Raw genomic sequence first — 24,137 nt, forward strand, 5'->3', positions numbered from 1 at the left:
ATTTATCCCATGGGCTTGGGTGATGTTTTTCCTGGTTATTTTATCTTGATGGGTTTGGATGCAGACTGGGATATTAAATCAGTTTGTTGTTTTGCTTCAATACATATTTTATTTATTTTGATGAAGATTATACCTGTATGGTGGTTTCCTGCTTCTGCCATTATTGTTTAATATCCATCAGTTTAGACATCAAATTGGACACTGGAAGATGTGCAGCATGACCCTATGCGTATTTACCATGAAATAAGTCCTACTGGATCCAACAGGACAATTACAGCCCTAGTGATCTTCTTCCTTTGGGGTACTATTTATTGTACATATTTGCATTCTACAATTCCAAGGAGCTCATGACAAGGTACATCAGATTATTCTATATTAACCTCCCAACAACAACCCTATAAGATAGGTTAGATGTGAGTAATAATTTCAATTTGAGCACAGCCATCCACTGAGCTTCATGGTGAAGCTGGAATTTCAAATCTAGATCTCTCTGCTCAAAACCATCCACTACAATATGCTGGCTCTGAATCTACTATTAAAACTGAGTGAACAACAAAACCAGCAGAAGAGGCATCTTAGTGTCCAAACCTCAGTTCTTCGTTAGAAACTCAGATCAATTGAGCCAAGTGTTTAAGCACAAGCAGACATTTAAATGTGCAAATGGTAGATAATGTGAGAAATTTTGAACACTTTTAATATGTTTTATAAATGCTGTGCTAAGCATTATTATTTATTTAAGCTGCTTGCATACCTCTGTGTAGCATAGGTTTAGCTGTGCTGTTTGAGGATTGGGCTGTTAATGTGAATGATGTGTTCTAGCAGTGCCCCCGTTGTCATTAATATCTAGTTACCAAGGGACATGGAAGACTAAAGAACATGAGCTAATAAAGCTTTGGATAATTAATTGTCCTTCTAATGCCCCATGCTGTGAATATTTCCTCAGTGAAATGAGCACAGCAGTAGCTGTAAGTGCTTTCTCTATATTAACAGAGAGATGTTGTTGAACAGGAGATTAATATGCTGCAAAATAGCATGGTGGGTTTGGCATGACAGCACCACAAGGCATTTTTGTACTACTGAGATCAACTCTGGGGAAGGGTTTGGGGAATTTGTTTCCCAAGCACTATTCACAATGTGAAAATATTGCCCTTTGGCTACCTGGCAGGTGTCTTTTAGGGATAGGAAGCTGGGTAATTTAATAACACGAACTATGAAATGAACAACTCTCTCTGTGTGTGTGTGTGTATAGGAACATACTAAACAATTTTCCTTCTTTTATTTTACTGACTAATATTGCACACTCTTTCTCTGTCTCCATGTGACCAGTTAGGTTGACTACAAAGCAAATGTCTTGTAGTCAGAAAGTTGCTGCAAAAGAATCCTAAAGGTTTCTTTATATAAGCAACTTGTTTCTTCCTGACTCTGCTTATTAAGCAGAGTTAAACTTTATATATTTGTTTACTTTTCAGAAAGTTTTCTACCCTGCCTTTCAGGGTAAACTGCCTTCACAAGATTTAAAATACAACAAAATCAACTCCACTAACAGGAAAAAGGCTTGCCATAAAACATTTTTGAGGGTGATTTGTGAAGGGTTAAATCCCCACCAACCTTAATTTCCTATGGTCACTTATTTTCAAAGTCTGCCAGTAGCCCTGTCATTTCTCAGGTTGCCAGACAGAAATCTCGGTAACCTCTCTTTTATCGAGTCCTTGCAACTTCCTGTCATTCAGCCTTGTACCAGATTGGAACCATCCTAAACAGCATGTATCTAGATGTATCTAGTCATGGACTGTTTCTTGGAAAGACCAGGAGCTTAGACGTGGTAACCAGGATCCAAAGAACCAGGTGATTAGTTCCATGTGGCTAATGGGGTTCTAAAACTAGCTTTTCTCATCCTTACACCTTTCAAACTTGGGATAGTTTTTAAAAACTCCTTTTGATATTGCATGTATAGGGTCAGCTGCTTCTAGAGGAAAAAAGCAAACATTTCACTGAGCACATTGCAGGCCCATAGGTGAAGCTAAAGTAGCTCTTTGGTGCCCAGTGGTAAGTTTTTGTGTAAATAGGATCTTTTCCAAAATCCCTCTTTTTTTTTTCCTTCTAAAGCAGTCATAGTACAATTAAGGTTGCGATATGATGCAGTGCAGCAGCAGCAGCACACAAAAACTATAGATAGCATATTGGTCCATCTGTAAAAAATCTATAAGCCCCATTAGGGTAATAGTTTTATTAGGACCAACTAAAATGTCACAAAGTAGGGTGTATGCTTTCCAGAACTCTTTTTTTTTTTTTATCGTGGATGTAAATATTGGAATGAGTATAGGACTTACTCCTGCTGGGCAAGTGGGGATAGTATCGCACAGAGCCATAGAGAAGTGGTCCCTAGTAAAAAAAAAAAAAAAGGTAAAAGTGTCCCCGCACTTGAAGTGCGAGTCATTTCTGACTCTTAGGGTGACGTCTTGCGACGTTTACAAGGCAGACCGTATATATGGGGTGGGATTGCCAGTTCCATCCCCGGCCTTTCTTTACCCCCCAGCAGATTTTACCGACCACGGATGGATGGAAGGCTGAGTGGACCTCGACCCCTTTTACCGGAGATTCGACTTCCTCCTTCCGTTGGAATCGAACTCCGGCCGTGAGCAGAGTTTCGGCTGCGTTACTGCCGCTTACCACTCTGCGCCACGGAGGATCTTTGGTCCCTGGTAGTAAGCCCTGAAAGTTGGTAGTTTGTAACAGTGACAGATTCTGCTCAAGGTAACTGCAAACTGTTTCCAGTAAATTTGGACCTAAGTGTAGAGTAACTGACATAACAATTGATGGAAAACTAAGGAGATTTCCACATACACTCCCAAAATTTATTTAAATAAGGTGTCCTTCAGTACATTGGTTATAATCTTGAGACATATCTACAAAGACTGTGGCTTAGGTGAAGACCCAGGGAGTAGAAACCAGGCAGCACACATCCCTTGTAGTGGATTCCAGTATATACCTATGATATGGCAATGCCAACTTCCTCTCAAAAGATTTGCCTTCTAGGTTCCATGCATAGACTCCTCTCCTATACATCGTTATTTCATTTCGTTAATTATGGGTAATGCAGCGCATCATTTCAAGGCACTGGAATGGATTTGTAGTATTGTGTTAAAGGAGTGGTTCATGTGTGTACGCCCCATGATTTCCAATCACCTCAGCCTGTCTCACAACTGAATGTATGAACTAACTCTGTGAAAAACATAGTACGGAATTTAGGAAGAGGTAATGCATAAGTCCTTTATTTGGTGATTGAGCTCAAATGTTCACAAGTGAATAGCGTGCTTGTGTGGATTGCAGCTGTCCCTTGATGATTTTCAGTCCAATGTGTGACCTGCTGTAGCTGATGATGTTCTTAATATGTTACTGTATATTTTACTGTATCATATCTTATTCTTGTAAACTTTTCTTGCAGATTGCTTTGGGACATTCTGTGCGGGTAGTGATTTATATATTCAGTAAACTAAACTAAACAGTGAATTATTCAATCAGTGTAGGGCGAAGGCACATCATTTTGATGGTTAGCTTTAGTTGTAAAAAGGTGTCCCACTTGTCACACTTCACTAGAAGAAGGGAAAGAAGTAGGATGAGGCACTTGGGCTTCTTTGTAGCCCACTTGTCAATGAAGTATGAACTCGCCCACAGTTGAAGAAGAGCCCTGGATGGATTGCAAACTAGCTGGGGAAGGAAGGAAGAGGAGAGTATGCTTGACCGTCCCCTTTGTCATCTCCCTTGCCTGACACTCAGTGAGGGGGCCGCCATTGAGCAAAGAGAGGATGGTGAGGAGAAGGCAATGACTACAAACTCTCTCCTCTACACCTCACCACTACAGAGCATCTGAGTGCTGCTCTTTGCAAATGGAAAGCAGGATTACACCCTAACAACTGGTTTGCCTGACTCACTAAACCACACTGCACAAATGTGTGGGTTCCTAGAGAGAAGGTTGCAGTCACTTTGCTTCTCCCTGCTCCTTTTTGCTGCCACGCCAAGCCAAGCCAAGCCAAGGCTTGACTAAGTGTGTCGTCTGAATTAGGACTCATGGTTAAGCTCTGTCTCGCTAACCACTAGCTGTAGCCAAGAATTGGCTGAGCATGTAGTGCGAAACAGGCCCATGCAATTGGCTAGCTCAGGGCCGTACTGCTCATTGCTCTCGTTCTCTCTCCTCCATGCATGTTTATATAAATGACATAACCACATTTTAAAACAAACAACATATTTGTGGTATAACTGTAATGTGAGCCAGCTCTTCATCTATTACTTTTGGGTATGTGAGAAATTACATCAAAGAAGGCAACTGCCAACCAACTCTTCTATGTTGGGGATTCCTTTTAAAACTAGGTTTCTTCTCCAGGATTTCTTTAGTGCAATGCTATGATGCTCAGGTTCCTGTGTGTTTTTTGGGGGGAAACTTGGGGGTTTTTTTTTATCTGATCATTACATCTTTAGAATGAGCTTTTGTTGATTTAACATACAGACTTCAATCTTTGCAGTTGCTACAGATCTTCCTATTTGCTCTTTGTGGGCTGCAAACATATTTCATTTCCTCCCTGACCTTTCTTTCTTTCTTTCTTAAAACAGCACGACAAATTCAATCATGCAAAATTAACTGTGGTATTTCACATCAGAAATGGCAATATCTATATTCTTATGGGCTACTCTATTCTCTAGATGGTGATCTAGGGCCCAGAAGTGTATTTTGCCACACAATCTTAGCCCCTCGTGATCAAATGTGTCATTTTGGAGTAAATGTGCATTCAGGTTTGGTATTACATATTGTGAAGGAATGGGGCACTGCTGTCCTGGACTGTGACTATGGCCTATGTTTTTTATGCGCTGCAACATACTACATGGGAAGACAAATCTTTCTGGGCTTTGTTTTGATGAGCTGTTTGTATGGTCTGTTGCATATCTTCCTTGTCTGTTCGTTTGGGGGTTATAGAGTAAATCTGCTCGAATGACCTGTACCAGCTGATCACATGACTATCCTGCGGCTCTAGTATAAAGGCAGTGAAAACTCCACTGCATATGTGAGAAATGGCACAACCTTCATCTGAGGGAGGGAAAATTAAAAGTGCCAAACTTTCTATGGCCTGTAAGCTACTTTCTGGCTGAATTGTGATGTGTGGATCATGTGATTGACAAAGGGAATCTATAACTACAGATGGCCTGTCTGGATTAGTCCAATTCAAAGTAGGACTCCTGAGATAAGTAAGCCTTTAGACCAAGGTGGATCTAAATAATGGCTGCAACTCTTGAGAAGATTCTGCTACAGGGTATGTAATAGGGATAGACGATTACATTTTACACTCTATTGTGTTTCTGTCTTTTTTTTTTCCTCCAAAGGGAACATACTGGCTGTCTCTAACTTCTGCATTGCGTATCTTTCTCTTTTCTCTTAAACTCTGTAATTGTCTGTTCTTAGTAAACTTTAGGTCATGTTTCATAAACCTGTTGTGGTCTCCCCTTATTTTAACACCCTCACACCTAGATGTCACAAAATTGTGCTACCTTGAGAGACTTCAGGAAGACCCCAGGGAGATTTGGTGATTGAGTGATGGGGCAACCTGGTAAATAAAACCTTTGTCTGGTGGAGGTGAGTTCTTTAAGGGGGAAGAGTGGGCTGAGCAGAGGGTTACCTGAGAATTCCCTTCCCTACAACGGTATGGGCCGTCACACACACAAACCCCAAAGATGTAACATTTCAGTGTGTAAAACTGTATATGTCCCACAACCTTTGAAGGAAAAAGATAAAGTTCTCCTTAATGAGAGCAACAAAGGACAAATGGTTGACTGTCGTACTTTGCATTCAACAGAACAAAGTTTCAAAATCCATTTTGCTGCTGTCCAAACTGCAATGTAAGTCAGATTCAGACGCAACTCAGTCTGAAAGTTCAACCAAGGACTAATTGAAAGGAGAGTTGAAGCAATTCTTGGTTTGTTTCTGTTGTGATATGCCTTCAAGTCGATTATGACTTATGGCGACCCTATGAATGTATATGTGTGTGTGTATGTATATGTATATATAAATATATGTATTCATAGGGTTTGCATGGTAAGAGGTATTCAGAGGTGGTTTACCATTGCCTTCCTCTAAGCCTACGGCACCTGGTATTCCCAGGCAGTCTCCCATCCAAGTAGTAACCAGGCCTGACCCTGCTTAGCTTCCGAGATCAGACGAGGTTAGGCGTGTGATTAAGGTAGTATGGCCATAGGCCAATTCTTGGTTAACACTATTTAATTAGCATTAAAAGTGCTTTCTTTGGATGCTACCTCTTAATGGAATAATAAGCTGCAATCAAGTTTTAAATATGTTATTGGCTTTTCATTGGGCTTTTGGAAGGGTGACAAGTACTGTATGTCTCAGACATCTATATTTGGCCTCTGATGGTACCATAGCTTGAGTAGATCAGCTATTCATTTGCTAAAGAAATTTTGAAGAAAAAGAGAGAGACAAAAAGAAACTTTATTGCTAGAGCAATGAAGAATATAGAGGTACTAGACTTCTGTTTTATATACCCTTCATGCAGAATTATTTCTATTGTAAACCATGACAAATCGGTATTAGTGAATTTGGGGTTTGTTATCTATTTTTGTCAGACGATGAGTTCTTCACTAAATGTATAAAATATAAAATACAGCTTCACTCAAATACTCAGCTAGGTGAACTTCATAAGAACAGCGTTTTCAATAATAGTTAAAGAAAAGCTGTGATAGAGATTTTCATATACTTGATTGCATTCTAAAAGGTTCAAGTTTCACTTGGTCTTAACTAGAGACCCAAACTCATTGAGTTTGAGAAGGGTCTAATCCAAATTATCTTGGTCAGTTTCTCCTGTTGCTTATCCATGCGAGGAATTCTATTTGGCCAGCATCTTGTCGGAAAGGTTTTGATGTTCCCTCATCACAATCAGTAACGTGAAGAGGGAGGCTGGGTATTAGTTTAGAACCAAGTCCATTTTGTACATGATGATATACATGGTCTGGGTATCGCTGAAAGTTAAGACATGAAGAATATTCCTGCAATTTTCATTTTTTATAGATCCATATTTATTTTACCAGACCCTTTTTCCAGATCCAGAGATGCCTATTGATTCTAGCTGGTAGTGTCTACAGACCTTTTCATATCAGTCATAGCTCTTTATGTCTATAGCTCTACAACCAGCCAGTGATTCTTCTCTCATAACATTTAGGAAGATAATTCATAGACTCTAAATCAGGTCATCTTCCAGGACTAAAAGAGTTTTCTTTCAAGCACCACTTTTTACAGTTACACAAACTATTTGCATGACTCAGATTCCTGGACTAAGTTTTACACATACTGGAAGCATACCTATACATATATGCACATCTAGAAATATTTCTACATCCTGAGTCAGATTTTTTCTTTCTTTTTCTTTTTTGTTATGGCACCATAAACTCATTGATGTAAACATTTTGGATAGAGCTTACATGGCTAGGAATCAAAACAATATCAGACCTAGGTTCCTCATTAATTCTAAATATTGCTAATGCTAAGACTGTGTGAGGAGCTACTTCCTTGAATCTTCATGAGTTAGAATAGCCTCTAGCACTCTTTAGCCAGAAAATATATTGAACTGATACACCTAGCATCAATTTAGTAGAAGTGAGGAAACAACTTTCAAAAATTATAGGTGATAAGGACTTGCTGGGGGGGGGGGAGAAAGGGAGGGGATGATGTAACCCTGCTCTTTCACTTCAGTCTGGAAAATGTCTGGGATTAGTTCTGGGCATGAGTGTTATATAAATCTCTTTGGATGTAAAATGAACAGCTAAACCACCTGAGTAAGGTGTGTATGTGTGTGGGAAGTTTTTCCTTTTATCCCCCATAGATGTAAATCCACAAATACCTGATCTCTCAACAAGTGCCAGAACACATCTGTCAGAAGTGTCTATTTTAGATGCGTAGGAGGAGAGCACAAAATGCATGTTGGAAGATCTCCCGTCTGTTCTAGCTAAAGTTTTCTTTCCTCATCCCCAGGGAAATGTTCTCAGCGTAATAGACAGCCAATTTATTCTAGCGCAGAACACTTTTTGTTCTACACTAATACTGTTAAAACTCATTTCATTTGGAACATTTGAAAATCCTCTTCTTTATTTTCTCTCCTACTGTCAAAATTTAGCCGGCAAACTCTTTAGGGCAGGGCCTATCATTTTTTGCTGGTGTTACTTTGTAAAAGGCAATGTATAGTGACGGTGCCACATAAACAACTAAATAATTATAATTAAATAGAACAAGAAGAATACCAAAAACAAATTGCTATTTCTAGGATTATGTGTAGTATTTTAGGTTTCCAATAAAACATGCTCCCATATATTTTAAGGATAAGGTTAACAATTACACCAAATTCAGTACTGTGGCAATAAATTTAATGCATTTACATTTAAATATAATTTTTAACCTTAAGAAGTTCACAAATGCTTTGAGAATTTGAGAACTGCAATTTAATTGGCCTGCACTCATTGGAAAAAGTAGCCAGTCTTTATTCTTTCACCCAGCAAGCAGTTATAGATGTTACCTTAGGGCTTTTATTTTGATTCCCAAATTTAACATTGAATAACACCTTGCTCTATGAGTTATCCCAGTGAATTCCATATCTGTGTTTCAGTTAAGTGTTAATTAGTTTATTTTGAGAATGGTGGTAATAACTGAAGAAAGGCATTTATAATGACAATGCTGAGAGGCAGCTGTATACTTTGGTGAAACCACCTGCTTCGCTATAACATGATCCAATTTATGGTTCGACAGATTATTTGGAAATGTGAAGTAAAGTAGCCAGAAATTTCACTTTTATAGTGCTCTGTGTGTGTTGTGGGGGAGATGTTTGTATGGAAGAGAGAGAAAAAACCCTTCATGATACAAGATTATTGCACCCAAACCCACCCAAAATGACGAGGCAGACACCAAGAATATGGGTTGAGAATGGGCAACATTTTATTAATGCCAGTTAAACCAATTGAATCAAATTAAACCCATTAAAGCCAATAATCTCTTAAGGAATAAACCAATTAAGTTAGATAGAAAACTGAATTAAGCCAATCAACCAAACTGAGATCTGCGGAGGAACCTAGATCATTTTAAAAGATAAGTCTGGGCTCCTGTACATCAGACAGGAATAAGCATTATATTGCTAAGCTTTGGAATTTGATCTTAAACAGCAAAAAGCTGGTGCTTTCCAATTTACCAAAATCAAAGAGCTTTATCTCGCAATTGCAGCAAAAATTACACTTACTAAACCTCTTGAGGGGTATTGCCACAAGTACTTTCTCAGTTGAGGACTTAGACTATGTAATATGTCTATCCTCCTCTGGAGCTGCTATGCAGGCAATGGTAGCTTTTAAGAAGGCCAATGTAGCTAAGAAATTATATGCTCTTAGGGATGTTCTGTACACCCATAACATAGTGGTGCAAAGAGTTTTTGACAACATAGCTCCACCTATGCCCCTGATATCTAGTTTGAACGTCTGTCACCGTTCCCCCGCGGCCGAGGCTGCACTTACATTGTGCCCAAAGGTTTCACCTGAGGAATCAATCGTGCAACCACTTGAAGAGGAGGAAGTCCAATTATGCGTGGAGCATTGTCAAGATACGGCACCTGTTCAAAGTCCCTATGAATCGGCGATCAACGAACTGGCAAGCAATTCATTTGTCATAGAGGAGAACGGACTTTTGGAGTCCTATGGAGCTCTACCATTACAAGCCCAAGAGAACATCATATCGAGACTGGATTCTCTTAGATCCCATCTGCTTGCATTGACTCAAATACCCAAAGAATCCCCTACCCACAAAGATTGCAGGGAGACAGAAGTTCTTCATGCTCCGGACAATAAAGTTGGTCCTCTGCCCCGTCGGGAAAAGTTGGAAATCCAGGTGATGGCAGAAATCAACCCTGTTGCTGACATGCATTATGTAGCGGACACGTTGAGTTCCTCTGGGTGTGATCAGGGGATTGGTTTAGTCCTTACATTGACAAATCAGTCCAAGTTGGCAGATTTAAGGGGTGTAAAGACCGCTGAGCAAAATAATGCTAGACTTCCATACCCTTGCCCCCCTCCCCAGATGAAGTTCCCTCTTAAGGTTGTTTCTAATGTCAGTTGTTGGAGCCCTATGCTAGAGGGGATCTTTTCGCTTGAGGGACCTAATGAGGTGCAGGTGAAGAATGATATATCCACTAGGGTCCTGGGAAAAGTCAGGACTATAGAGGCCCCCATCATGCAGGGTGCTTCCTCTATTCCATCTATGGCCCCCAGTAAGCAGTTCAGTAATCCTGTGCAATCAAGACTTTTGATAACTTCTCCTGGCCGCTCTGTAGATAACATCTCTGCTACAGGTAATGTAAGGTATCACTTAAATTGACATAATGTACTTCAGACAGACGCTTTGCAACGTGGCAGGTTGGTCCAACAAGAGCTCCAACCCCACATTTTTCATGCTTCTCAATCAGCATCATATTATAATGCTCCAAGAGACCTGGCTCATAGAGAAATTGTACTTAAGTGGTTTTGTAAGTTATTCTCTAGAGGCAGTCTTAAGCACTGGAGGTGGCCGGCCAAAAGGTGGTCTAGCAACCCTGATTTCTACCAGATTGGGCGCAACGGCGTTGAGCCTAGAGGGGCTAGAGGATATAGCAACCGCCTTACTGTTGAATATACAAGATGATTCTTTTTTGGCGATCAACATTTACCTCCTTCCCGCATCTAGAAAACAACTGATAAGAGAACAATGGTCGAAATTACAGGATTATGTCACCAACCTTATGGCCAAGTATCCCCAAGCCTTTGTTATTCTGGCAGGGGACTTCAATGCAAGGTCAGGCACTAACAATGCAGCATTGTATGAACACTTCCATCTAGTCCCTCCAATAGTGGAACAGCCCTTTTTCTGTCCGAGTAGGCAATCTAAGGACAAAGGCTGTAATTTTGCTGGCCTCTACTTCTTACAGATGGTCCATGCCCTTGACCTGGTTATTCTAAATGGAGGCGTGGCGGGAGATTGGCACGGCGAATTTACTTACATTTCTTGTCCACCATTGATTATATTGTGATCTCCCCCAATTTGTTGAAATACATCTCCAGGTGCAAAGTTGGTGTCAAGGAGGAAAGTGATCATCTCCCTTTGATCTTTACACTTAAACCGGGTCATAAAAAGTTACTATTGGACCGAGAACCTTTATATAACCTAGCAGCGGAGAGAAGAGCCACCCGTATCAGATGGTCCCCTGCTATTGCTAACAAATTAGCTAAATCCCTATATTCTGCTGAAGCTCTAGGCATTAGGAATAAGCTTTTATTTGCCTCTGCTTCATCATCTGTCTGTTTATGGTATCAGGAGATGGTGAAATTTATAAGTAACTCCTTAATCCTTAAAAACCAATGGAGACCAGGCTCTCTAGAGCGGGCGTCAAAGCCCTGGTTTGACCAGGACTGCATAGCATTGAAGAAAACCCTCACGTCCATTTATAAAAGGTATAGAGCCTCTGAATTATCAGTACTCCCCACTGAATATTTAGATACTAAAAGACAATTTAAAAATTTAATAAAAGAAAAGAAAAAGCTACATCAAAAAGAAGTTTGGCACAACTTAATAGAAGCCTCTCGTTCAAAAGACTCTGGAAAGTTTTGGAAGCTGGTTGCAGGGGGGTGCCAGCCCGTTCCGCCGAGTATCGAATATCATATATCAGCTAGCACATGGGAATTATACTTCGCTAGTATATTCGCCAAAAGTGATAAATGTGATAGTCCCAAATGGGAAGACGTTAATACGTTACCCCAATGGCCACTGGTCTCCATTTGTGAGACTGCAGCACTTATTAACAAACTGAAAATGGGCAAGGCACTCGGTGTAGATAATATTTCCCTGGAACTTCTTAAAACGCACCTGGACTGGTGGGCTCCCATTTTGGCGGCCTTGTTTACTGTAATAGATCAATCAATCTCCATCCCAGAAGACTGGAGAATGGCCATTGTGATACCCATCTATAAGAAGGGCAAAAGGATGGATCCTTCAAATTATAGACCCATAAGCCTTCTTAGTATCATTAGTAAACTTTACGCAAGCCATCTTCTAGAGAAGCTAACATCTTGGATGGATGGTGAAAACATCTTGGCCGACGAACAGGCCAGATTCAGACTTGGGCACTCCACCATGAACCAGGGCCTTGTCCTTCAGCATTTGGCCGAAAAATGCTCTTTATGCAAGGGAGGGGCTCTTTTTACTGCTTTTATAGATCTCAAATAAACTTTCGATGTAATATCTCGCGAGAGGCTGTGGGTGAAACTAAGGGACACAAACATCAATAGACGTTTACTTTGCTTAATTCGATGTTTGCACGAAAGGACCCAGATAAGGGTAAGATGCAATCGGGCTGGACATCTGTCTGCACTGATTGCATCTTTTAAGGGTGTAAAACAAGGATGTGTCTTGGCCCCCTCTTTATTTAATTTTTATATTAATCCATTGGTTAAACACCTAGAGACAGTAAATTCTCATCCCCCTGCACTTATGAGGAGACATATCTCATGCTTATTGTACGCTGATGATATTGTTTTACTTTCTCAAACGCAAATTGGATTGCGCCGCTCATTAAGAGAACTTGCAGCCTTCTGTACTGATGAACTTTTAAAAATCAACTATGCAAAATGCAAGGTCTTAGTTTTCTCCAGGAAGAGGCATAAGTACAGATGGCAAATTGACAATCATTCTATTGTCCAAGTTAATGCCTTTAGCTACCTTGGTATAGTATTCCAATCCTCGAGATCCTGGAAGGCACATCTCGTAAGGTCGGTTGAGACCGCCCAGAAAACGGTAAAGGCTTTGCTTCCCTTTTTCTATACAAGGGGCGGCTCATATGTTCATGCGGCTGTCCAGGTGTTTAATGCCAAGGCTCTTGCGCAACTACTTTACGGGACCCAAATTTGTAGCGGGGGCAATTATACATTGCTGGAGGTGGTTCAATCCAACTTTCTGAGGTCGGTAATGGGTGTCCCATGCTGTGTCCCTAATATGGCACCACGTTTGGAACTGGGTGCCCTTTTAATCGAGACCCAAGTTTGGATACTCAGATTCAGCTATTGGCTGAAGTTACTATTCATACCCACAGGATTGGCCCCTTTAACTCTGGAAGATCCCTTCCAGTCTCAATGGAAGCAGACGCTGTCCAACAAATTACAATCTCTTGGCTTTTTGCTGCCAGTGATAGGGTATACGAGGGTATACCCTAGGGTATACGAGGGCCAAAACAACAATCAATCAACGCCTTAGAGACATTGAACTCCAGAACAACCAGTGCTTGGCTGCTGTCTACTCCTTAAGCCACATTAATATGAAACCCTTTGTCCCCGCCTCCTATATTTCAAATCTATCTACCCCGAAATTTAGGAGAGCATTTACCCTGGCACAATTCAATGTTCTTCCTTCAGCACTATTGGAGGGCAGATATAAGGGTGTCCCACATTCTGAACAAACCTGCCCCTGTGGTGCTGAGGAGGTGGAGTCGGTGTGTCATGTATTGCTCTGTTGCCCTTTCTATTCTAACCTTCGCCACAAGTTTATTTTCCCAATTTTAGCTAATCTCTATCCTAGTTCTGAGGCTGAGTTTCTGCGACGTTTATTGGCGGATCGGGATCCTCGGATTACTGCAAAGGTCGCCTCATTCTGTGTAGCCGCTATGGTTCGCGGAAAGGAACTATGCGCTGCGAACCAGCCTGACTCCCTTCCACCCTGATTCTTTTATAACATTCCTGGACTACTTTTTAATCAGCCCTTGCTGTTATTTTGCATTTTACTGCTATTCCGATATCCAGCTGATTGTATTGTATTTGTATCGCTGATCTTCGGTCGTAATAAAGATATGTATGTACATCTGAGTGCTATGAAACTTAATTCCAGCAGCTCAGATGTTTGGGCGAAGAACCTGGGCTGCAGGCCACAGAGTAGTGAACTAGCTACTCCTGGCCTTTCATTGCCAGCACATTAACTGTGCCGAGGGAGTCATGTCCATCTCACCCTCGACTCCAGCCTTGAGGCATTGAGTCTGTGATCTGGGCAGTCCTCAAGGAGGGCTCCTGTCCCCAGCATCTGGCCTTGAGGCTTTGATGGATAGGTCTGAGGAAGCCCCATTTCACCTTCTAGAAGGTGCCTCAAGGTTCTCACCAATTTGTTTTGCCACTTACCCCCTTTTACCCAAACCCCGCACTGACCCTGCCAAACCTTTTTAAAAATCACTCCAACCCATCGTTGTCCCCCAGTGTGACACAGGCAAAACAACCTCCCTGTCAAAAAGACTTCTGGAAGGAAAAATTCCTTTGCAACCAGCAAAGCCCACACTAAAAACCAATGGGTGGGCGGGTACCACCAAACCTGGCAATGAGTGGGAGAAGGGAGAAGGTGTGAAAGCCAGCCAATCAGACAGCTTTGCACACGGCCCCCAGGCAACTAAACATCTGCATCCAGCACCAGGGATCATGCCCCATCAGAGCTGGGCTGGGTGCAAAAAGTGATCCCCCCTTTAACAGTGAAGCTGGGGGAGGGGACCAGGATCACAGTTCTTATCATACACTGTCAACACAATCCAAAGAATCATGAGAGCAGAGTCATAGTGCATGGTTTGAGTGACCTCTTTCTCTTCCCTGCCTGCAAAATTAAGTAGGCTTGTTCACACATTACACTGAACACAGATACAAGCTGTCTCTACACATGCAGAGTGTACACTTGTTGATTTGTACAGCTCAACTATTGTGTATGCAGGTACACAAAACTGTACACTTCTTGAACATTACATGTGAATAATTGCTCAAATATACAGCTCAAATATTTGTGTACCCAGACTGTACACTTGTTGAATATAATGTGTGAACACCCTTTAGGTGATCAGCAGAAGAGGATACTCCACTGTTCTCTCAAAAAGAGAGAGAGAGGCTCCATCAGTTCAGCAGAAGAAAAGCAGTCTTGTAGGTCTCTAGATTGGAGTGGGTGACATCTATGTGAGCTGGGCTGCTGGATTCTGTCCTGCCCACAGTCCAAGACACGAGATGGAGGCAAGGCTTGGTTTAATTCTCATTTTATTAGTGTGATGCTTACATCCAAAGCAGTGTGCTTCATACACCTGTCTATTCTGCCTCACTACTTGCCCTAACTAGTCTAGCTAAGCAGTCTCTCCAGCATGTGGGGAGAGTTGACTCATCACAAGAGTCTGGATGGACACCTGCTTAAGTAGGGAAGGTCTTCACCCGTAACCAACGGCTCCTCCACAGTTCCACCCTCTGAGAGTCCCTCTTCTCATGCCTTCTCGCATGGGGTGAGGGGGGGCGAGCCTCCGACGGCCCATCTGACAGTGGGGCTTCGCTAGGTGATGGCACAACCTCAGGGAGCAGGAAGTTGGTTGGCAGGGAAGCGTTTTAAGCACCAGGTGGGGATTCTGGCATGGGTGGGGTTGGTGCGCATGAAGGTTGCTTCCCAATGGCTCAGGCGGGGAACTCCCAGATGGGGCGGAATCTGCCTCGACAGGAGTGATGGGCGAGGAAGTCTGCGGGCTGAAAGAGCCCCCCTCCTACAAAGTCCCCAGGGGCCTTGTCCTCATCTGACTTGTCTCCCTGATCTCACTCCCCTTGCACCTCGGCCGTAACAGATGCCCAGTAGTACCCTGCAATGGGGAGTTTGTAATTGTGGTGTTGCTACTCCAAGACTCTTAGCTATGCTGCCCTTCTAGGTTGTTCTTAGCAATAAAGCTGGTCTTCTGTTAGGCATCTATTATGGCCTGGTATTTTCTCTGAAGTAACCTCACCCCACCTCCACCCCAGCAGTCATGATTGTGCATATGAAGGGGCCAGCTCAAAGCCTTCTCCTTTTCTTTCTGGCAGGATTTTAATACCTTTAAAAGCTGCATAGTAAGCAGGAATGTAACAGCTACAGGACCACATTCACACCATACATTTATTACACTGTAAACAGTCATAGCTTCCACCAAAGAATCCTGGGAAGTGTAGTTTGTGAAGGATGCTGAGGGTTGTTAGGAGAGCCCTATTCCCTTCATAGAGCTACAATTCTCAGAGTTCTCTAGGAATAAGGATTGACTGTTATGGTACTCTGGCATACTGTAGCTCTGTCAGGAGAATATAACTCTCCTAACAACTCTCAAGAGCCAATATGACATAGTGGATAGGACTACAACCTGGGAGACCAGGGTTCGAATCCCCACACAGCCATGAAGCTCACTGGGTGAGCTTGGGCCAGTCACTGCCTCTCAGCCTCAGAGGAAGGCAATGGTAAAACCACCTCTGAATACCGCTTAGCTTGAAAACCCTATTCATAGGGTCGCCATAAGTTGGAATCAACATTTCTATTTCAACAACTCTCAGCACCCTTCACATACTAATTTGGTCCCACAGGAAGCACCATTGGATTGGTTCAAAAAAGGATTAGATAAATTCATGGAGGATAAGGCTACAAAGGGCTACTAACACTGATGGCTATGTTCTATTTCCACTGTCAGAGGCAATACACTTCTATTGCTTGAAATCCCAGGAGTGAGAGAGCTATTGCACTCAGATCCTGCTTACAGGCTTCCCATAGGCACGTGGCTGCCCACTCTGAGAACAAGATGATGGATTAGATGGACCTTTCATCCGATCCAGCAGGACTCTTCCATTCTTAAGTATATATCATCCCTTGCTAGATTGGTTCCCTCTGTATTATACATATTCTTGCATAATTATACAAAACTGGAAGATTTAATAAGATCAGGACCTTAATTTTGATACTTGTTAATTATAATTACACTTCCTCACTTTAATGTACATCCCAGAGATCTCAGGCCTGTGGGTTTAATACACTTCACTACAGATCTCTCAGTAGAATAAGAAAACATCCACTTGGCTTTGTGTCTCAAACTATCACTCTGTTTTGTGTCTCCCATATGCCTTAAGTTTAGCTACATTTAAATGCCATGAAATATCCCAGGAAAAGACTGGTTATAGTTGCATCTGTTCTTAGCCCATATCCCATTATGTGATGTAATGTTCAAACTAGAATTCATTTCATAGTAAATACATCTGTTTCATGACTTCTATGTTAAATATGGACAACCCAGAATGAGTGACAAAGCTAAAGAGTTATTTTATAAATGTCATTATTTGAACTACAACAAATTAAATGTACAATCTGTTCTTTCATATCATTCTTCCCTCCATGCAGAAAAGTCTACTGTCAGGATGTGCAAGTGGTGTGAAAACTAACTAGTGCAGTTATTGCATAAAGAGCTATTTTGAATTTTGGAATAACGGGAAGTGTGCTGGACATGAGGAGGCATTTAAATCCTTACTTAGCCATAAAGCTGGCTGTGGGCAAATTTCCATTTCCTTGCCTAAGCTACCTCGTATAATTGCTAAGATGATAATGAGCAGTCCTGCCTGGTCAGATCAAGGGTCTTGTATCCCATTTCTAAACAGTGGCCAGGTCAGATGCTCACAAGCAGAGCACAAAGGCATCAGCCCTCTCTTCTTGTTTGACATGAGGATAAAATGGGATAATTTCAAGTATGTTGATCTAAGGAACTTAGAAAGGTGGGCAGCCGCCTTCCATTGGTCCACTTAGCTCTGTGCTGTCTATACTGATCGTCGCTGGCTTTCCAGGGTTTCAGAAAGGGGACATTCCCATCCCTTCCTGGAGATGCCAGGGATTGAACCTGGGTCCTTTTGCATACAAAGCATGTGCTACAGCCCTTCTATAAGAATGTAGTGCGAAAAGTAAGATAGCTGTGAAGTTTTAGGGGATTTTAGCATGACTGGCCACTTTTTTGTATACAAATATTCTTTTATAGAGAGAGAGCATGATTCACCACCTCCTTAGTCAACCCAGTCTTCAGAGGTTTTCCCCCCCTAGTGATCTGTGGTTTTCAACATGTGTCAGAGAGAGGTAAGGCTGTGACGCTGGCCAAAGGGCAGCAGGAATTATTACTCAGCTTGTTTGCTTTAGGACGGTTGTATTAAGATCATCTTAAGGTATATAACTCTGCGGCATAAAAGAGTAAACAGGAAGTGTTTCCTTGTTTGCTTTTCTATCGCACAGGAAGAGTAGCTCCAGACTAGTGACAACACCAACTAAAATGCAAGACAACCTAGACCTGTACTTTGGGCACAGTACTTCCGGCAAGACTGAGTGAGCAATGCAGCAATAGTAAAGAAGAGCAATCCAATTAATAAGTACAACTAGGAAGAAGAAGTTGCCTTTTACTGAGTCAGGCTGTTGGTCCATCTGGCCCATTTCTGTCTACCCTAGTGTGTCCTGAACTTTTGATACTTGAGGTACATCTCTCCCCCTGCTTCCCCCCCCGGATTAAACAAAATAGAGGCACACGATTCACTCTTACATTCATATATATATTCTCAATCAGCTCCCAAGAGCAATGGGCATGTATCTTCCTTGCGCCTGTGAGATAGTCTCGTTAGTCTCAATATACGACATTCCATATAGTCCAGTTAATATTGCATCACAACATTCTGCATTCCCAGTGTTTTGGGCCAATGATGATGTTTCCGGGAATTGCTGTGCCTGTCCACTGTTTGTTTACTGAAAATGTTTCTAGACTGCTCTATCAAAGATGGTTCCAGGGTGGTTTATATAGGCTACACCAGGGAATCCTGGTGCATGCTTACTGCCTCTGCAGGGTAATTTTCCTACCCACACATACTGGCAGAGAGAGGGGGAAATTAACGCTTTACGTGGCACCTTACTTTTTAAAAGCACTCTGTAATGCCTCTTCGGGCACAGTGATGTGCCTGCCCCTGGCATGCTATTTGGGGATCACTGGTTTACCTTGACTTGCAGCAGGTCTCCAAGTTCATAGTCACTCCCAGCTCTCCTAACTGCAGTCCTTTCACTAAAGATGCTGGTAGTGGAACCGGAGATCTTCCATATGAAAATCATGTGCTTTACCACTCAATCTTTTTGTATTGGCACAAAGATGTTTGGGGAGAGCTTTGCTTTCATTCTACATCCCCTAAGATAGGCCCAACCCACCATTACTATGAGTACACATTTTACCTTCTGCCAGACATATGGAGGTGATCAATGTATGGAAATTATATGAGAAGGTGAGGTGGAATCGCTAGGCTAGGAAATGTCTGGTTATAAGATTTTAAAACCACACCAGGAATGGAATGTTACATTTAAATGCCTGTGATTTTTTAAAAAACCAAACCAAAAATAATAATTAATGATGAGTGGTTGAAACAATAAAGAGCATTGTGGCACTTTAAAGAGTAACACACGGATTACGGCATACAATTTTGTGGACTAAAGCCCACGTTCAAATGCATCTGACAAAGTGGGCTCTAGTTCATGAAAGCTAATGTCCCAATCCATTTGTTCCTCTTTAAGGTGCCAAAGGAGTCTTTTGCTGCTGCTGCTGCTGCTCTTTTCTTCAGCCAGTGAATACAGCTGTGTCTCTGGAGCTGGTTAAAAAGTGTGCACCCCCCATGTGAATAAGTATATATATATGTCAGAGCCTTGCTAAACATTACAGCTCTGCCCCCACCACATAATAAATCTGCCTTTTCCCAACTAACAGGAGAGGAAACATTAGGGGATAGAAATTGCATGCAAAGCAAAGGAGATACCACTGCATTTATAAGAACATAAGAAGAGCCTGCTGGATCAGGCCAGTGGCCCATCTAGTCCAGCATCCTGTTCTCACAGTGGCCAACCAGGTGCCTGGGGGAAGCCCGCAAGCAGGACCCGAGTGCAAGAACACTCTCCCCTCCTGAGGCTTCCGGCAACTGGTTTTCAGAAGCATGCTGCCTCTGACTAGGGTGGCACAGCACAGCCATCATGGCTAGTAGCCATTGATAGCCCTGTCCTCCATGAATTTGTCTAATCTTCTTTTAAAGCCATCCAAGCTGGTGGCCGTTACTGCATCTTGTGGGAGCAAATTCCATAGTTTAACTATGCGCTGAGTAAAGAAGTACTTCCTTTTGTCTGTCCTGAATCTTCCAACATTCAGCTTCTTTGAATGTCCACGAGTTCTAGTATTATGAGAGAGGGAGAAGAACTTTTCTCTATCCACTTTCTCAATGCCATGCATAATTTTATACACTTCTATCATGTCTCCTCTGACCCGCCTTTTCTCTAAACTAAAAAGCCCCAAATGCTGCAACCTTTCCTCGTAAGGGAGTCGCTCTTATCTACTGAACAACTAATTTTCCTCCTCCTCCTCTTCCCAACTCATAGGGAAAAACAGCCTATCGAGAGAAATATAGATTTCTTCTCTGATCTGGAGTCTAAAAGTTTCCTTCGTCATGCTAATGGATGACCTAGGCTGGGAAGTATCACCCTGGGTTTCTTCTGGGAGGAAGGTTGGATATAAATGTAACAGACAAATAATGGTTTTCCTGGGCTTTTCAGTGGCTTTTCATACCATCCGCCATGATCTCCTTCAGAGGCACCTTACCGGGATGGAGATAAGGGCACCATTCTGCAGTGATTCCAGTCTATCCAGCAGGTAAGTCTCAGAAGCTGTTACTGGGAGACCACTGCTCTGCCCCATGGCTATGGCCTTCAGGGTGCCACAGGTTCCACCTTGCCTCCATGCTGTTTAACCTGACACCATTAAGTAAAGTCTTCCAGGCATTTGGGGAGTTCCATAATGCTGATGACTTTCAGTTCTATTTCTAGTGTGGAAGCTGAGGTCCAGGACTGGCATCTGATATCCATGGAAGGTTGAATGGGGGTAAACATACTGAAGCTTTACCCAGTCAAGGAAGGGTTGTTAATGGCTAGGGGAATGGTTGTCTTTGGGATTAGGGTTCAGTCTGTTCTGATTGGGGCTTTCCTCCCCCCTTAATGGTCAGGTTCACAGTTTCTCTTTGATCCAAACCTCCTGGATGTTTGGATGCTAGTGGTGCCCAGGAGTGCCTTTCACTAGAGCTGCACGCAAATGGCTTTTCACAGTTCCCCACTCTGTGTGTCAGCAGAGAAACTGGGGAGACCATTTTACCATATGGGTGCAAGGGGTGTAACAAATGGGACCGTTTCTTTCCAAGCAGAGGAGAAATTATTGAATAGTTTCTCAAGGGTGTGGAGCTCACGCTTATCAGTGACAGTATCACAGCTACTTTCCCCAAAGTTTTTTAAAAATTGTTGCCAGTATAAGAGGTGGCAGCAGCCTGGACACAATGTCACATCCAGACTTATCCTTCTGGGGCATTGTGTTTGGGGGGGAGGTGGCTGTCACTCACATACACAAAATTGTGAATATTCGGAGAAACTTTTGAGAAGTTTCATCTCAATTCTGCTTTTAACCGCCCAGGCTGCCAAGCCAACTGCATCTTCTCAAAGAAAAGAAAGATCTAGTTGTTGTCATTTGTGCCCTGATACTATTCCAGGATAGACTTCTGCAATGCGCTTGATGTGGGGCTGCCTTGGGAAAGTGTTCAGAGATAACAGCTCCAGAATGCAGCAGCAAAGGCTATTGACTGAGGAGCACCACAGAGAACATAGTACTGACTTCTTTGTGTCCAGGTCCAGTTAAACGGGCTTGTACTGTATTTATATACTGCTTTTCAGGCAGACCAAACAAATCATAAGACGTTAATAAGCATCTATTTTCAAAAAAGCTGCAATAAAGTTTGTTTAAAAGAAGCTGTTACTGCTTCTTCTCACTCCCCTCAGAGCAAGCTAGTTCTGCAGAAGCTCCGTGGTGACAGTTGGTGGAGGGAGGGGCCAGTTAGGGAGCTGGGTGGTGGCAATTCCCCAAGCTTTTTTCTTTTTCCCTTCCCCTCAGGGCATGTGAAGTCTTAATGGTCTGAGACCAGGTGATCTTAAGGAATTCTTAACTCTAGATGAACCTTCCCAATCACTCAGATCACCTTTGGATGCCCTGCTTCCTGCTATCCAGATGGGTGGTCATGAGAGATAGTCACCTGTGCAACTCCCTCTGAGGAAAATTTTGCCTGGCTCACATTCTGAGCCTTCCTCCTCCCCATCACCAACACCCTGCTCAGACTTCATCAGCATCACTCTTTTAGGTTTATTGACATTTCTGTTCTATTGACTGTAATAGATAGTACTAGCACTCACTACAGTATAGCTATCAACTTGAAAGCAGCAGGGAGCTGAGAACAATTTTTAAACAGATAGATGATCTGGGGTGGACATCCCAGTTCTACCCGGCAATGGGACTAAGTCTGCCCTGTCCAATTTCTGTATGGATTTTAAAGAGAAAGTTCTTTAAAATCCACATGGAAATACAAATGTTAAAAAAAAAAAACTAATATGTGCCTATAAGGCACTCAGAGGGCTCCAGCATAGCCTCTGGCTGTTTTTTACTTTTTAAAAAAAATCTTTTTGAAAAGCTCCGGAAAAGTCTTCAGCTGCCCACAGCTTCCATGGGGCTTCTTGTAAACACGGAGTAGCCACGATTTTGCCATGCAGTTCCCTCAAAGAGCGATGGAACATCATCAAGTCCCATCAGTCCCAGAGGGACTTGCTCCTCTACTTAATGCAGAGGAACTTTGTTCCATTGAAATGAATGGGTCATGCACAAGATTCCAGCACTTCATTAAAACTTGGACAGGATAAGTTCCTGATAGATGTATTCAATGAATAATAAGAGTTCAGTTGTAGAGGTCTCATTCAGTTCCTGAAATGTAATAGGAAGATGTCTGTGCAGAAGTCTTTTAACTACTTAATATATGTTTCAATGTCATGACCATCACATGAATTTTGGTTTGCAGTGACTTTTGTTTGTTGTTACGTGCCTCCAAGTCGACTATGACTTATGGCAACCCTATGAATTGGCGACCTCCTAGAGCATCTGTCATGAATGACTCTGTTCAAATCTTGTAAGTTCAGGTCTGTGGCTTCCTTTATGGAATCAATCCATCTCTTGTTTGGCCTTCTTCTTTTTCTACTCCTTTCTGTTTTCCCCAGCATTATTGTCTTTTCTAATGAATCATGTCTTCTCATTTTGTGTCCGAAGTGTGATAATCTCAGTTTCATCATTTTAGCTTCTAGTGATAGTTCTGGTTTAATTTGTTCTAACACCTAATTATTTGTCTTTTTCGCAGTCCATGGTATCCGCAAAGCTCTCCTCCAACACCACATTTCAAATCAGTTGATTTTTCTTTTATTCGCTTTTTTCACTGTCCAACTTTCACATCCATACATAGAGATCAGAAATACCATGGTCTGAATGATCCTGACTTTAGTGTTCAGTGATACATCTTTGCATTTGAGGACCTTTTCTAGTTCTCTCACAGATGCCCTCCCCAGTCCTAGACTTCTTCTGATTTCTTGACTATTCTCTCCATTTTGGTTAATGACTGTGCCAAGGTATTGATAATCCTTGACAAGTTCAATGTCCTCATCGTCAACTTTAAAGTTACATAAATCTTCTGTTGTCATTACTTTAGTCTTTTTGACGTTCAGCTGTAGTCCTGCTTTTGTGCTTTCCTCTTTAACTTTCATTAACATTTGTTTCAAATCATTACTGGTTTCTGCTAGTAGTATGGTATCATCTGCATATCTTAAATTATTGATATTTCTCCCTCCAATTTTCACACCCCCTTCATCTTCGTCCAATCCAGCTTTCCGTGTGATATGTTCTGCGTGTAGATTAAATAAATAGGGTGATAAAATACACCCCTGTCTCACACCCTTTCTGATGGGGAACCAATCGGTTTCTCCATATTCTGTCCTTACAGTAGCCTCTTGTGTAGAGTATAGGTTGTGCATCAGGACAATCAGATGCTGTGGCACCCCCATTTCTTTTAAAGCATTCTATAGTTTTTCATGATCTACACAGTCAAAGGCTTTGCTGTAATCTATAACGCACAGGGTGATTTTCTTCTGAAATTCCTTGGTCCATTCCATTATCCAACGTATGCAATATGATCACTGGTGCCTCTTCCCTTTCTAAATCCAGCTTGGACGTCTGGCATTTCTTGCTCCATATATGGTAAGAGCCTTTGTTGTAGAATCTTGAGCATTACTTTACTTGCATGGGATATTAAGGAAATAGTTCAATAATTACTGCATTCCCTGGGATCCCCTTTCTTTGGAATTGGGATGTATATGGAACGCTTCCAGTCTGTGG

General features: G+C 42.1%; 1 protein-coding gene and 1 pseudogene across 1 annotated transcript in view; one reads left to right on the plus strand and one right to left on the minus strand.

Moving 5' to 3' along the window:
- SEMA3A (semaphorin 3A) overlaps positions 1–24,137 on the plus strand; it is a 332,620-nt gene that overhangs the window by 91,173 nt on the left and 217,310 nt on the right. The gene's annotated exons all lie outside the window — the stretch shown is intronic.
- On the minus strand, positions 6,124–6,244 carry LOC133363458 (5S ribosomal RNA; annotated as a pseudogene).

This window comes from Rhineura floridana, chromosome 8, assembly GCF_030035675.1.
Source record: "Rhineura floridana isolate rRhiFlo1 chromosome 8, rRhiFlo1.hap2, whole genome shotgun sequence".
Taxonomy (NCBI): Eukaryota; Metazoa; Chordata; class Lepidosauria; order Squamata; family Rhineuridae; genus Rhineura; species Rhineura floridana.